General features: G+C 53.3%; 1 long non-coding RNA gene across 1 annotated transcript; it reads right to left on the bottom strand.

Annotated features, from left to right (window-relative positions):
- Window positions 1-5,782: 5,782 nt before the first annotated feature.
- LOC125612733 lies at window positions 5,783-16,304 on the bottom strand. The gene is made up of 2 exons (XR_007343206.1): window positions 12,096-16,304; window positions 5,783-12,061 (listed from the first exon to the last, which is right to left on the bottom strand). It is a non-coding gene; the product is annotated as an uncharacterized LOC125612733 (long non-coding RNA).
- Window positions 16,305-16,310: the final 6 nt, after the last annotated feature.

Here is a 16,310-nt window from a genome sequence, read left to right as displayed (position 1 = left end):
GCCACCAGGGTCCCAGCACCAACTGGACCTTGGAGCCGGCGGCTGCAACACTATCCAGGAAGCTCCCAACACCAGCTGCAAATGAACTGAATTGCAGGAGGAAAGGCACGGAGGTCAAGGATTAGATTCACCTTGGCCTTCCAAGGTCATACCTACCCAAACACCAAACAGCAGTCCACGCACAAGACCCTGAGCAGGTCCTGGGCTCTGCAGGGCCCACTCCGCTCCCATTCAGCCCACGGTGCTTCCTTGTGCTCTGCTCAGGCCTGGCCACTTCTGCTTCCCTCGCATCCTCATCATGCCCCCAGGTTCACCAGGAGCCCCGTCGAGGAAGGCACCCAGGTAGCCCACCACCCACATGGAGCCCTGACCCCTTCTTGGGCTGGAGAACAAACCCCCTGCATCCCCAGGCTTGCAGGGTGACCCTGGTCAGTCCACTCCACCCTGGGCTATGCCAGAGAAATCCACTGATGCCTAACATGTCATGTGTTGACATTCAATCCTCAGGACGACAGGCAGGGGTGGCAATTACCACCACCCTCAGTCTACAGATGAGTAAACCAAGGCGCGGAGGTGAAGTAAATTTCAAAAAATTGCACAACCATAGAGGAGCAAAGCCAGGCTCATCAGCCCAACTGCAGACGGCCTCTGAGCCCTCTGGAGTGCAGACCCATGACCGCCAGCCATAATAGCACCTAGCGACAGGAGAATCGGCTCAATACGCATCACCTTGCAGGACTTCCACCTGCACCTGGTGGCTCCGCAGGGCTGGACACCTGGTCTCCTGCCAGACAAGACTGGCTCCACGTCTAGAGCACGCTGTTCCCTGAACTGAGAAGCTGTCCTCAAGCAAGCCGTGACAAGGCCTCCAGTGAGGACACCCACAGCCAGGCCTCTGAAAGCGTCCTGACCAGACACCCCGTCACACCAGGCTGGCCTCCACAGCTCAGAGTGACCGGGCATGATGTTTGCGCCCAATGGCCACCCCAGATGCAAGAAGAACATGGTTCTCCTTCGCTCCTGGTCAGCTGGGAGCTGGAGACTTAATAATGTTGGACGAGACCACAACTCCAGCAGCACAAGGGCTCTGGGGACGCAGCTCTTGGCAGTGGGTCACACTTGACCCAGGGTGCAGCCTGACACCACCTCCGTCCTCCACGAGCCTCTCCCTGGGAGGCCGCAGTCTTTCCTTCACTGCAGGCTCTGTCCCGAATCAGGGGGGCGTCTTCACATCTCCTTCTCCTGCTGCCTCGACTTCGCCAACACTCTGTGCGGCCTCATTTCTGTGCCTTGGACACGCGGTTCCCTCCACGGAGCACACATCTCCCTCCCCGGACCTGCTCTCTGCCCCTCAGCCACCCTGCCTGGCCCCAAATGCACCTACCCTTGACAGTGGGCACCCAGACGGTGTCACCATGTGGGCAGCTCTGACTTGGTGCCTGCTGGAGGAACCCGCGAAGGACGGGAGGAAGACAGGAACTCTGTGGCGGGAAGGGAGCAGATCATGGAGTCCGCGGCAGAAAGGTAATGCGCCCGCCCGAGGAACCGCGCCTGTAGTCTCCAGGCCCCCTGGCAGGCATGGCCCCACGTGACTTTCCGCTCCCTCAAGTTCTGCTCAGCACACATCAAATCTGCACTGAAAGGAAACACAGGGGAACCTGCCGACTGTCACACACCTGGCACCAGGTCACCACCCGGCTCTCTAGACAGCTTCCTTCTGAATGGATCAGGCCAAAGACCAACGGAGCCCCCAAGCCTCAGTTACCTCACCAACAGAGAAGGTGAGGAGACACAGAGGGGAGGGGAGGGAGGGACGCAGGGTGGAGACGCTCCTTCCAAGTGGCCACTCCCTGCTGGTTTCTCCACGGCGTTCCCACCTAACCCTCCAAATCAGCGTCCTATGGCTGCTTTAACTAAGTGCCACAAATTTGGTGGCACAACAGAAACTTGTGCTCTCACAATGGTTGGAGGCCAGAGGTCCAAGCCAAGGGGTCAGCAGGGTCTTGCTCCCTCCAAAGCCTCTGGGAGAGGAGCCTCCCTGCCTGGTCCAAAGGTCTCTCCTCTCGCGAGCACAACCTCCTACAGGATGAAAGACCCAGCACAGCTCAAGTGCGACCTCTCCATACCTCATGGCAAGGACCCTACGGTCACTAAACCCTGAGACACTCAGTTAGGACTCCAACCTCAGCCCGCCTCACCCTTTCTACACCACATTTATTAAAAGATGCAGCCAGCAGGCTGCAATTGGCAGTGTTTCCCTTAAGTTGGTGCATAAATACATGCAGATTCTGCTGGGATATGGTTTTCAAAGTTCAATTTCTTTTCTTTTGTCTATTTTTCCTGGAAATCTCAATTCAGACTGAAGTGTTTAGTAGTTTAGAACTGAGAACAAGCATCAGGTCATCGGGATGGAACCACAGTGACTCTACCTGACACCTCTCTAACAGGCTTTGGCTTTGCTTTGTTTTGCTTTGCTTTGTTTTTCTTTGTTTTAACAGAAGACAAAAAACACTTGGCTTGTCCTGGGGGTGGATTCTGGCTGAGCTGTGGAGGGTGCATCCCATGCTCTGGGCAGTCGCCAGGCACCTCACAGGGCCAAACGCTCCCCTGGCATCACATCACTCCTCTCCTCAGAACCGGAATTGGATACTCCTCATTCCCATTTTATACATGTGCAAACTGAGGCTCAGAGAGGTTAACTAATCAGAGTCAAACAGGAATTCAGGATTTAAACCAAGCCAAGTGCCTCCCCAAGGGCTCAGCTTCTGGATCTCAGGGCTGGAAGCTTCTCCTGGTGACCTGGTCCAAGCCCCACACTACCTATCATACACAACAGGCCAATTCCACGTCACACCACACCATAAGAGCCTGTGGAGATCTCCACCTTCCCATTCCCACCAAGAACAGTAACCTAGACTCCAGTTGCTAGGAGTCAGCCCTGGACTCACTCAGTTCAGTCCCCAAATCAGCCCTGGCAATGCCCCTCAATAGTCCTGCAGACCCTCTTGCTGGCCAGGCCACCAATGATTTTGCAGCCGTTGATTTAAGATCACCGCAGCACTTCATTCCAAGTCACGGCACCCGCCCCCCAGATGCCCTCAGTCTCTGACGAAGCCAAGTCCCAGAGCCAAGTGGGCATCTGCCCATGGCCACCCAGGGTTCCCTGGGCTCTCAGGGACCCCCCTCCACCCAGCAGAGTGCATTAAGGCCTCGGCTTAGAGTCATCCTCTAGCACCTGACACCCCTGACATTCCAGTACTCCTCCTCCTCCTGTCCTCTCCAGAAAGGAGGAACCAGAGCCTCAGAGGGGTTGAAACAGGCCAAGATGTGACTTCATCTGGGTCTCAGCTGCACCCCACGGTCTAAGATTCACTTGCACCTACCTTCCTATGTCACATGCAGTGTCCTTGCATGCATTCCAAGACCCCAGTGGACACCTGAACCCAGGCAGCACCAGAGCCCAGACAGACTGAGTGTTCCCCACACGTATGCACCTACACAAAAGTTCAGTTCGTAAATTAGGAACAGTAAGAGACTAACAACAAGAGGACACACTAATAGAACAATTATAATAATATTCTGTAAGTTGCACAAAATTTTTAGTTGTTTCTGGAAATTCCCATTTAATATTTTCAGACTTCAGCTGATCACAGATACTGAATCCACAGAAAGAAAAACCTTGGTAAGGCGGGGAACTGTACTCTGCCCATGTGTGTATGTACTTAGAAACACCCAGAATAACCCCAGCTACAGGAGGCTGAGGCAGAAGGATCACAAGTTCAAGGCCAGATGGGGCAATGTAGTAAGACCCTGTCTGTAAACCTAAAAACATAAAAAGGGCTGGGGATGTAGCTCAGGGGCAGAGCACCCCTGGGTTCAATCCCCAGGGCGGCACACTGCAAAAACAAAAAGAAGAAAAAATGTACCAGGATACCCTGGGTGGGACTAAAAGGCATCAGGGGTGATGGACACTTGCAGTGGGACTGGGGACAGCCAGGGCTCCTCCGGGCTCTGTGTCTGTGCATGAAGTACGTTGGGACAGAAGCCTGTGGCCGATTCCCAGCCAGGCAGGCAGGCTATACCAAACACGGAGAGAAAGGCTCAATGCCACCACTCCATTCCTCAGGGCTGGTGACACATTCCCAACCCTCAATGACTCTGCGGAGGTCACTGGCAGGAGCAAGAAGCCCATGAAAAGGCTGGTTAAAAACAGAAGAGGCTGCCACATCCAGAGAGAACCTGCCAGGCCGTCGGCAGGTGAAAGGCAGCGCCGGGGAGCCCGGCAGCACTGCCGCCGTGCCGGGGCCACCGCGATTATTCACACTCCGTCCTTAAGAAACGCTGTCACCCAATCCTTCATCTCCAGGGCCTCAGATCCTTCACTCTGAAGGCTCATTCCACGTTAATCCCACCGTAAGTTGCCGCCGATAACTCTCAGAGATGGAAGGGGAAATGGTGCAGACCACGTTTCCCAGCCCTGGACCACATCTGGTCGCCCTGGTAACTGCCAGTCAGAGGAAAACTGCCAAATGGGCACTTTATCTTCTGTTCATCTGGAAGCAACGGGTGAAGAGGCGGGAATCCCAAGGATCTGGGTTTCTGTTCATGGGTATTTTGAACCTGCCACCACCCTGTCACCACCCACCCCAGCCCTCCTGAAGGCCCTGGACAGTCAGCCGCAGGGACGGTGCAACCCCACCACCCGGCCCACCCTGCCCACCAGAAGGCTGAGCTCCCCGTGAGTCCCAAACCAGGGCTCCCCCTCCCTCACCTATGCCTCTCCACGCATGGTGGGCTAGTCTGCTCGGGCTACTGATGACAAAATGCCTAAGCCCGGTGTCTTAAAAGCAACAGAAATTCATTTCTCCCAGTTCTGGGGCTGGAAGTCCAAGCCTGAGGTGTGGACAGTCAGTCCTGGTGAGGCCCATTCCCTGGCTCACGGTGGAGCTTTCCTGCCAATAAGGGCACCAGCCCCTCAGACCGCCTCACCTCTGACCTGCGCATCGCTTCTCACCACCACCTTGGTGACGGGGTCTCACTGCGTGAACCTGAGAGGACACAGCACTTGTTCCGAAAGCCGGGTCATCTGGAGAAGGCCTTTCTTCATGTTTGCACCTTTCATATTGCTTGTATTTTTTTAACAACTACCACATACTATTATTACAAACACAGTAGCCATTATGCTAAAACTAAAGGACCCCAGCTCTAAGCCAAGCCCCAGCAACCGTGGCCTGCAGGACAGATCAGGCCCCGAGCTTGGCTTTATGCTGCCCATAAGCTAAGAAGGCTTTTTGGCTTCATTGTGAATTGAGGCAAAACTCATATAATATAAAATTAACCATTTTAAAGTGTATAACTCAAAAAATAAATCAAGTGTATAACATCAGAGTCACTTATTGTTCAGTTGGTTTGTAGTGTTGCACAGCCTCATCCCCACCTGATTCTGAAGCACTATCATTACCTCTAAAGGGAAGCCCACGGCATTAAGCCCCCACCCGCAGCCCCTCCTCTACCACTCCCCACTCACCTGTTCCTGGTCTATGCACCTGCCTCTTCTGCACAATTCACATACAAGAATCTTACAGGAGGTCCTTTCATGACAGGCTTCTTCCCCATAGCCTAACGTCCCCCAGGTCCATCCATGCCACCGCAGGTGAGAACCTCATTCCTTCTTGTGGCTGAGGGACAGTCCATTGTGTGGACACACCACCTTCTGCTACCCACACACCAGCTACTGGACATTTGGACTGCCTCCACCTTTTCGGTATCATGAATCGTGTTGTACATTTGGGCACAACTGTTTCTATGAGTGGTCATTCATTCTTTGGGGATATTCCTAGGAGCAGAATCATTACATCACATGGTAGTGCCATGTTTAACTTTTTCAGAAACTGACAAACTGTTTTCTGGCTTTTACATTTTTAAACGGTACCATTTTCTTAAGTGCTCATACAAATATAAGGAGCATCTCAATTTCGCCCCTGCAAGGTCCAGATTACTGGTCATCTGGGACTGGACAGAAAAGTGCACAATCTCTTTCTCTGAACAGAACCTTCTCCTGCCCCTTCAGCTGTCAACGCTTTACAATTACAAAGCACTCAAGCATATATTAATTCCTTTTATTTCTTTAGCTTTTTATCACATTTGGTGGGTAGGGAAAGCTGGAGGCTGAGTCTGCAGGTGATCAGAGACCTGAAGGCTCCTCAGAGCCTTGCTGAGGCCCTGGAGCGGCTGAGAGCTGGAGCCAGGACTGGACCCACCGTCTCCCTCCACAGACTCGGGCTTCCTTCCACTCTCCAGCCAAGAGGTCAGTGCAGCACAAGTGGACCAACCAAGTGTCCACCTTATTAACAGGCTTTACGAAGGCCTCGCGTCAACACCGGGGGTGGAGAAAACTTAAGGAAGATTCTAGGACCAATAAAGTCCATCTTCACGCTGAGATGAAATCTGGGCCTCACCTTCCTGTGTAAGGTGTGCAGGGACCACACCGGGTAAAGGGGAGAATGCACAACTCAACCTTGGCACTGTCTGGCAGAGGAAGCCACCAACTGCTCCCAGGGGCTGTATGACACAAGCCATGGAACTGCAAGGAGCAGCACAGGAGGGGCCCCTTGCCCGGCTTGGGTGGGACAAGACCTGAGCCTGGACAAGCTATGGGGGTAGAGATCAAGGGCTCTCCGGGCAGTCAGAAAAGCATCTGCAAATGCACTGTGGCCAGCCAGAAGGTATGGCATTGAGCTCCTCAGAGCCACGTGGTTAATGGCCTCAGGGCCCTATGATGTCCTAGAAACAGGGGCCACCAGCCAAGCCCCCTTCCTCCTGTCCACAGGATGCCCCCATGTGGTGCCCCCACCAGACTGGTCTTCACAGCAAACCCCCAAGAAGAATCTGAAGAAGCACGGCAGCCTGTCGTGGTGCCAGAGGCCGGAGACGCACCCCTGCCTTTGAAAAATGGGCAGCTAAACACACATGACGTTAGAAGGACTTGAAATAAATCTTGCAAAGCTAATAGAAGTGCAGCAATTTGGAAGAAAAATAATCACATTTCCCTCCTGCTAAATCATTATTTGCCCCTGGTAAAGTCAATTATGTTAAAGAAAATAAGGTATTATTTTAGAAAAATAAAAAAAGAGGTTTGCTAAGTGCCTTTATTCCAGCAAAGACTCCCAGAGTGACAGCTGAGTCCCTGTACGCAGGAGGGTCTCCAGCAGCCTGAGAGAACTCTTCAGGGAATGCTGGCCTGCTTAACAGAGTCCCCCAGGGACTGCCACATCCTCCCTGGGACCTCTACCCAAGCCCCGCCTTGTCTCTCGGGGGAAAACAAAGTCAGCTCCTAAGAACCATAGCTAGCGAGGAGCCAGGCCACAGGGCCCAAACTCCCTCTCGGCCTCCTTTCCTCCTTCTCCAAGTCCCCTCTGCCCCTTCATTCAGGCTTCTAACTTTTCTTCCCAAAAACAGGCAGTCCCCCCCTCAGGAGGACTGGGCTGAGGAATGTTTTTACTTCACAGTGGTGCAAGTGAAGGACATTCAATAGACATCATGCTGCTAATTTGCAATCTGGACCTCTTCTGGGGGCTAGCAGTATGTGGTCCAATCCCCACGGTGATGCTGGGCAGTGGCAGGGAGCCGCAGCTCCAGGGGACCCCGCGATAATGAGGGTGAGCAACAGACGCTTCGCTCCAGACACGTGCTACTGGGCGAGGTGCTGGGAGGGCCGGAGCACTCAGAGCCTTTTTGACTCAACAGAATTTTCAACTTGCACTAGATTTATCAGGGTGTCACACTTTCATAAGGGGCATTGGTACCCAGAAGAGGCCTTGCTGCCAATATCGCACCAATGAGAGTAAACGGCACCTGAGTGATTAGTGGAAGCCACCTAGGGAACACCTGGCAATGTCTGAGACATTTCAGGTTGTCCCAACTAGAGGGGGAAAGTGCTACTGGGATCCACTGAGCATATGCTGTCGAGAATTCTATAAGGCCAGGACAGCGCCCCGCGACAAAAAATTATCCAGACCAGAATGTCAATCATGCCAAGTTTGAAAACCCTACTTGACGTGAATTAGCTCACTTAACCCTCCCACGATCCTCACTGGACAAGAGCGCAACCTACTCCACAGCAGGGCTGAGCACACACCAGGAGATGGGGCCATGCGAGCCCAGGCTGTGGGATCTGGGAGCAGTCCCCCATGCACCCTGCCTACCACAAGGTGGAAGTCCCTTCTTTGTTTGGTGACATTGAATATTCACACTTTGCAAGAGCACAGCTACCGATGGGCAGAGCGGGGACCCTCCCATGGAGGTCCAGGGCATCCTGCAGCAGCCATGAGCCCCTAACAGCTCTGCCCCATGCAGGAGAACTCAGGCCAGGGCCACAGAATCCCACCCCAGAATCTGCTTGAGGGTCCCCTGGCTAAAGAAGCCAGGAAGGGCAAAGCACAGCTCCGTGCGCTCTGGGGTCTGCAGGCCTCCCTCCACCTGCTCCTGTCCTGGTGCCCTCTGCGCTCTGACCCTCTCCCTACCCGCTCCTCACTCCTCCTGCCTTGGACTCCCAGGCCTGGGGACTGGTTTAGGGATAAAAACTGGTAAGAGATCCACAGTTCACTGTCTACAACCCGAAAATCCCACTAGCCTAACGAGAATTCACTTGATGGCCAAGCCTTGGCCTCCGCCGAGGGCTGAGTACGGCTGTGCATGTCCCCTGGCCCAGGGAAGCAGCAGCCTCATGTCTGTAAGGCTCTGGGTGTCCACCAGACCCGCAGGGCTGCACGGCTAGCTCGGTCTCTCTCACTGTGACAAGCCAGAATCCTGACATGCTGCTGGCCTCAAGTTTCAGAAAGGAATGGAGAGCTGTGCCACGAGGGCAGCTCTGGGCCACCAATGCCCGAGAACGGAGCCGCATGCAACCAGGGAGGCAGGAGGGGAGCAGCTTTCCAACGTTCTTTCATTTCTCTGTGGTTTAAAACTACACGTGTACAACTCGGGCTGGGACATACACCCCCAAGGCCACTCTCTCCGCACCTGGGTACAGCGGCCAGGCTGGCGGCTTATACAGAATAGTCACCTGCTCACGAGTACTCAATTACTAGACAGCTTCCCTCATGATAAAAAGTTACAAAGTTGTGGGGAAAGTAAAGCTCACGATGCCCTTCCAATTAAAACAACCATCACGAATCACCTATTTTCTCTGTAGTAAGTTAATGTAGTACTTTAGCCTGTACACGGGATGTTGGTGAGTGCTCCCCAGCCAGCTCCTTGCATGTGCCACTGGCCCGCCTGGGCACAGGGAGGGGTGGGCACTGGTGCTCCCACCTGTCCTGTCTCTGGTGAGGGTCCTGAGGCTCTCGGAGCAGCGAGGGGAGCAGCTGGCCTGGGCTCCCATCCAGTGCTCCCTGCCCACACCATAAGGCCCCCAGCTTTAGGTCCCACAGGCGAATGTCACCACCCTCCCTGCGCCAGCCTCCTCATAAAGACAAGGGCTGTTTCAGAATGTAAGGATTCCACTCTGGGAAGAGGCAAACCACACCAAGGAAGGAGACCCGGCTCTCATTTGCAGCCGCCTTCAGAGGTCAGAAGAATCCAACAGCCACGGGAATGGGGTCCAGGTGTGTAGACGCTTTTGGGTGGTTAGATTAGGATCTGCCAGGCCAATGCGGAGAAGACTCCCCACACCCAAAGACCACTTGAAACCTGCAGGACAAAAGTCGCAGAGCACACACGGAGGGGAAAGGCTGCACTGTACCATCTCCCAACTTGTGGGGACGGGGACCTCTGTTCTGCGAGTGACTTTCAGGGATGAAAAGGTAAGAAGATTAAAGCCTCTGTGCTCGATACCAATAATGCTAACAGGTCCATCCCACATGCTTCCTGATAACGGGAAACACAAGACAGGACAGGTGGGGGAGACCACCTGGTCCACGTTCTCCTCTTCCTGCAGAGCATGCCGGGCCACAACACTCCTGGGCCCCACGTGCTGAAGGTCTGGCCAGGGACTGAGGTCCAGGCAGAGGCTCATGAGCTCAAGGAACAGCCATCACATCATCCCCAGCCAGGAAGAAAAACTGCTATGTGCCAAGGACAAAAGGAGCCGGATCCCTGAATAGCCTGGCAGAACAGAGCCTGCGCCCTGCCTCCTTCCCCTCCCCGCCCTCTTGGATCATGACACCAACAAAAAACAAACTTTTATTGTAGAAAGCCAGGAAAATACTGGGCTTTTTGTTACAGCAGCTAGCCAACCCTAATTCAGGAAGGAAATCACTTTGCTACATTTATATATAAAAGTTCACCTTGTGTAGCCAATTAAGTTCTATCACTCAAAATGGCATAGAAATTCTGCACCACACTGCAGAGCAAAGAGCAGCAGATCACGGCTCTCAACAACTCCAGACAGCAGCTGCACCAGGAGAGAGACTGTGCAGCATTTCTGTTGAGAGATTTATCCAGGGAGCGTTCAGACCTCTGCCTTCACCTTGCCCTGCAATTAGAACTGCAGCCCTGACCCGACCTCAGAGCTGGTGTTAGAATTCTAGGGAGCTGTCAATCTTCACTCCTCCTGCAGCAGGCAGAGGCTTCAGAAGCAACAGGCTGCCACTTACAAGCCATCAGCAAAGGATGGGCTCAGCCCTGATCAGGCTCAGACCAGGGGCCAGGTGTGTGCTGGGTCACCTCTCTTAATCCTCAGAACTGCCCACAGAGGTTGGAATTGTCACCAGTTTTACAGGGGATAAAATGGCTTAAAGTTAATAACTTGCCCAAGGTCACTTGGCTAATAAGAGATGAAGTCGGAATCAGAACTCGGATCTCTCAACTCCAAAACTGAGACCTTTTGACAGAACAAACCATATGCTAAGAGAAAGCACCTTTGTCCCCTCAAGGTGCCCAAATGAAAATTTAACAAGCTGACAGACATCAGCTGGGGTGCAACCATCTGCCTTTTGAAGGCAGGGTATGCCTTGTGTGTGCCCAGCTCCCCTCCCGCAGGCAAGAGTGGATGCCTGCCAGCCAAGCCAACAGCGCCTGAAAGGATCAACAAGCCCTGCGTCATTTATTTGTCACAAGTCAGGCCCCTCCCCTGCCCCTTAACTCCCCAAATTCAAGTGTTCTTATGACTCTTCCAGGCCACTAAGGGCATACACAGTGTGACAGGGAGAGGAGCCAGCCCCCTGCAGCCCCAAGCTGACAGAGCCCCTGAGTTGCAGGGCGGCCCCATATGTCAGGAGGCATGCAACACCGGCTCCTACGGCCACCTGCCAGCACTGGTAGATGGGCTCCCAGAATCCGAGGGAGCCCGGCCACCCCCCATGCTACAAAAACAGAAAAGCCAAGAAAGTGGAAATAAACCCAAGCTGGGCTTGTCAACAAGGAGCACTGGGTGCAGCTAAAGCACAGACAGGAGCCGTTCCTACAGTGCCAGCGGCCAGCCGGAGAGACGCGCAACTTCCTCTTGGCTCTCAGACTACCTGGCCGTATTGTCCTGTCACCAACTTGATAACAAGGAGTTTCCAGGTCTGAACACAGAAACAAATTAGACTCAAGCAAAGGAGTGGCTTAGACTGGGAGCCGCGCTCCTTAGCTCCCAGGGTCCCCATAGCACCCTCACAAGGAAGAACAAAACCCAGACTAGCCAAGACGGAGGGCATCTTCAGATGAAAACCCTTCTGTCATACCCTGTCTCAGCTGAGTGTGAGCCCCAGATCCCATGCTAGCCTACTCAGCTCAGGGTTGCAGTCTCTTAGAATGCAACCGGGGGTCCTCAAAGGGTGGTCAAGTTCAAATGAGGTCTTCAAGGTGGGGCCTAACCCAATACCACCAGTGTCCTTGTAAGGGAAGGAGGGCAGGACCCAGATATTCACAAAAGGAAGCAGGAGAAGATGACCCTCTGGTAGCCAAGCAGAGAGAATGCCCCACCATCCCACCATCGTTCATGCCCCACCAACGTGTATGGTGATGGTGGCCCACAGACTAACACACCTTTTCACACTGACTTTAATGACAGTCCTCCCCCTTCCCAAGTGCTTCCCCTACATTCATGAAGCAACCTCACAAACAATGCCATGGCTAGCTGTGTACTGGCAGTCCCAGGCTGCCCTATGAACACCAGTTCCTGGACCCTCCCATCGACCCCCGGGTCAACCCCCCCATTGGCAAGCCAAGCATTCCACTCCCTTTGGGAAGAGGTGGAAACTAGGCCAGAGAGCTTCAAAGACTAGCCCAATTCAGGTGACACCCAAACTCTGGCCCCTCCCTGGCCACCTCCCAGCTGGCTTCCTCCCTCAAGCCCTCCCCAATACCCTGAGGCCATTTGAAAGGCGGCAGATGATGGGATGGAGGTGTTGTGAAGAGTGCTGGCCCTGCCCACTCTGCCTCCCCTCCTGGCCTCCTCAACCTGGATGCAGAGCCCTTCCCCAAGGAAGGACAAGACCCCACCACGTGGCCTCCAGAGAACTGCACTGAGCAAAAAGCCAGTCCCCAAGGTGGCACGCTACATAACTCCATTAACAGGCTTTCCTGAAATGACAAAAGTATAGAAACAGAGAAGAGATTTGGGGAGGGGTGCGTAGGGAGGTGGGCACAGTCACGAAAGGGTAGCGTGAGGGTCCTGTGACACAAGGGTCTGTACATTAACCGTATCCATGCCAGGATCCTGGTTCTAAGACTGTCCCTCAGTTTCGTAGGATATGAACTTGTTGGAAATTGATAATGGGTACATGGCTCCATTGTTCTCACAACTGCATGTGGTGCTAAGAGCTTGAAAATACAAGCTTAATAAAAGGAAAAGAAGGAGAGAGGGTGGGTGGGTAGGCACTGCACAGGCCAAAGAGGCAATCCTGCTCTTCCTTCCACTGTCGGAACCCAGAGGTGACATGTAAGAAAAAGAAGGACTTGCACACCCTAAGACAATCCTGATCAGACACCCAAGATCCTGGAAAAACACTGACACAACAATAAATTTAAAACTTTTATGTTTCCAGACTAAAATCAAGTTTGTGGAAATAGGACATGCCTTAATTTGATTTTTCTGAAACTCTAGTGAATGGAGATGCCTGCATATCAATTTGTTTATGATTAAATTTAATTTCTCTCCCAAAGTAGCAGCTTGCTTGCTACTCTAGATAACAGAAACAATCTCTCTGGCACTTCCAAATTTCTTCTGGCATTACACTATCCCTAACAACGATCAATGATCATCACTCAGCCACCGTGACCACAGACACATCATGCTCCCCACACAGAGCAGACAGATGTGACTTCCCCCCAATCCAGGGGCAAAACACACATTAGGAAATCAACTTTCGAAGGAAATCACTCTACCAGCCACTGTGATGGCTAAATCCAAACAGGAAGTCACTGGCTACTATACTGCTAAACTCTGTGCTTTATTAAATTAAAAAAAAAAATTAGTGAAAGTGTTGCTTTCATTGAGTAGTTGGCACATCTCAAGCACGGGCTCTGCCACCCTATCTCACTTGAGTCCTCCCCAGTCTGGAGTAGGCAGACTTAGATCCACTTCACAGATGAGCAACCGCAGGTGAAGGAAGGGCGAACAATTTGCTCAGGGGTTGCAGAATGAGTAAATGCCAGGACTTCACCACGACTATGGTACTGAGGCCCCGTCCCCTGCTGGAGAGCTTACTTGGAAGAGGCCAGATGACAAACACTGGGTTCATTATCTCCAATCAACCTAATAACGGAGCTCAAGGGCAGCAGAGATCCTACCCAGGCTGCCCTCCTCCCTTCTGCCTCTGTCTTCCTCTGCTGCCTTACAAAGTACCACAAGCTGAGCAGCCCAAGATCACACTTCCGCAGGTCAGATGCCCAGGGGCTCAGGCTCCAGGTCCCAAATCCAGGCACTGGCCAGCAGCTCTTATCAGGAGGCACTGGGAGGAGTTATTTCCAAGCTCATTCAAGGTGCTGGCCGAATCCATTCTTTGTGATTGGACTGAGGTCCCATTTCCTGGCTGGTGGTCAGCCAGGGGCCACCCTCAGCTCCTGAGGCCTCCTTCTGGTCCTTGCAAGTGAGTCCCTACATCTGAGAGCAGCAACTGCCCCCTCCAAGGCATCCCAGGCTTGGAGTCTCACTGCCCCTCCTGTAGCAATCCTCCACTCACTCCCTCTCCATGACCACCCAGCTAAGGACCCTGGGGCTTGTGAAGAGCCAGGATGGTCTCTCCCCATCCAAAGCTGAAACCTTGATCACATCCACAGAGACCATTTTGCCATGTATCAGATCATATTGAGGGTCTAGAAGTTGCGGACATCTGTAGAGCCATTATCCTGCCTTCCATACCCTCTCTGTGCTCAGGTGTACCTCCAGTACATTCTGTATCTATTGATTTAATCTAAGGAAGAGGATTCAGAAGAACTTCATCTTACTGGTATCAGAACATGCAACCCTGCTGAGCTACGAGGTGATGGAAAAACATCATCTGACCCACCCCTCAGTGTGACAGCCACGACAAGGTTTATGCTTGCATTAATAAGCCAGGTCCCTAAACATGGCCGGCCACACTCAGACCCAAGGTGGAGGAGGGGCAGAGTCAGCAGGTAAGTTTCAGCCCCCTGTGGGATAAATCCGCCCAGCTTTTCTTGCTGGAGCCACAAATCTGGGGTATTTACTTTTTTCTCAATTTTACAAAACAAATAAATAACTGAAGTGTCTCATTTGCAAACAATGCTCCTACCAGATTCCAAGTACTTGCAAACAATGAGCTGTGATTCATGTTTCCAAATGAGATGGAGTTTTATCATTTTCTTTCCCCTCGTGATTCATTCATGGGCCAAGTGGCCTAAGTGGAAGCATGGCCCACCCACCAGAGCCCCAGGAGGGAAACACAGCCCTGTTGTTAGGCTCCCAAAAAGAAATGCAGAGGTTGCTAACTCATTCTCCCTTAGACACCTACTGAGAACAGATCCCTGCATCTCAGGGCCAACACCCTTCCCACCTGCACCTGTCCTGAGAACCAACACGTGAACTCCCATGCGAGAGGGAGCCTGGAAAGAATCCAGGGATGCCATCCGTCCATGGGCTGATCCTCAGCTCCCACCCTCCCCGACAGGCGCTGATCCTAAAAGTCTTCCAGAGGCTGTCTTGTTACTCCCAACCAGCTCAGCTGGTTTATGTCCCCACTCTGGTGAAGGGAAACACAAACCCACCCTCTCCTCCACTGGACAGTCATTCACATTCCTTGCTAGAATTTCCGGGCAACATCTCATATACTTTTCTCTTGGGGAACTTTCCAATGCAGGGTTTTCTTAAAATCAAGGTGTGAGCGAGAGGTGTGATGTTAGAAGCCTCAACCCCGAGTGCTGGAGGATCTTCTGGAAGGCATGTGACTTAACTGGGAAGGGCACAGCCAGGTTCTGGTCCACTGCTGGTCTAATCCGGGAGTGCTCCCCTGGGTCTTCTCTAGATGGTCAAGACACACTACAGGGTGCTCACCAACACCACCCAGGTTGCCCCCAGAGATCACAGAGAATATCAAGGTTTCTTTCAAAATGTGATGTCCCAAAGAGAAGGCCCTGCCTGCCCCATGAGCACAGGACTTGTTGGCAGATAGAGCATAGCAGGAGTGAGTGTGAACACCCAGGGACTAGGGTTCCAGTCCAGAACCTGTGGAGTACGAGCACTGGTGGTGTAAGGCAGGGCAAGCAATCCCCACAGCAGGACTGTCACCACAACCTGAAGCTCTCTCAGTTGGACTCTCCATCTCAAACCTCCTCCCTTATATGCAGACTGAGAGGGCCCAGGTTGCTGGTTACACCTTGGTCCATGCCGAAACCCTAGCTCCTGAGCGCACCTTCGGGATGACTATGCCTCAGTTCTAAAGCAAGGAGACCCCACAAACCCCAAAGGCAGAACAAGCTGCCAGTGGGCCCAGAGGGGACAAAGGTTTTCCCAGGACCGTTCCATGGCCACCACCTAGGGTCACCTAACAGAAACACCTGGAGTTCAAAGAAAGGAGCAAGCCCTGAGAACAAGAGCAGAGGAGCAAGGGTGGGTGGGAAGACTTGAAGCAGCGTGCAGAGGGTGGGCAGAGGCTCCTGGGGCAGAGCTGCTGTGACAGGGCACCTTGGAGGGCACCCTGGACGGGAGGGCACCCTGGACCTGGACCGAAGGGCAAGCTCCCAAGGGGCCTGCATGTCAGGCTCATGTGGCCAGGTGAGGGAGCCGGGTAAGGACCCTGCGGGTGGTGTGGCAGGAGGCAAGGGAGACTGGAAGATCCCGGGATCCTTGGGAGCCGGGCGAGGCGCTGCACGAGGGGGCGAGCCGCGAGCGGGCAGGAACCCGCAGGCCTCGGCAGGCCTGGGGC

Source organism: Marmota marmota, unplaced genomic scaffold (genome assembly GCF_001458135.2).
Source record: "Marmota marmota marmota unplaced genomic scaffold, marMar, whole genome shotgun sequence".
Classification (NCBI taxonomy): domain Eukaryota; kingdom Metazoa; phylum Chordata; class Mammalia; order Rodentia; family Sciuridae; genus Marmota; species Marmota marmota.
This window is presented reverse-complemented; position numbering and strand designations above follow the sequence as displayed.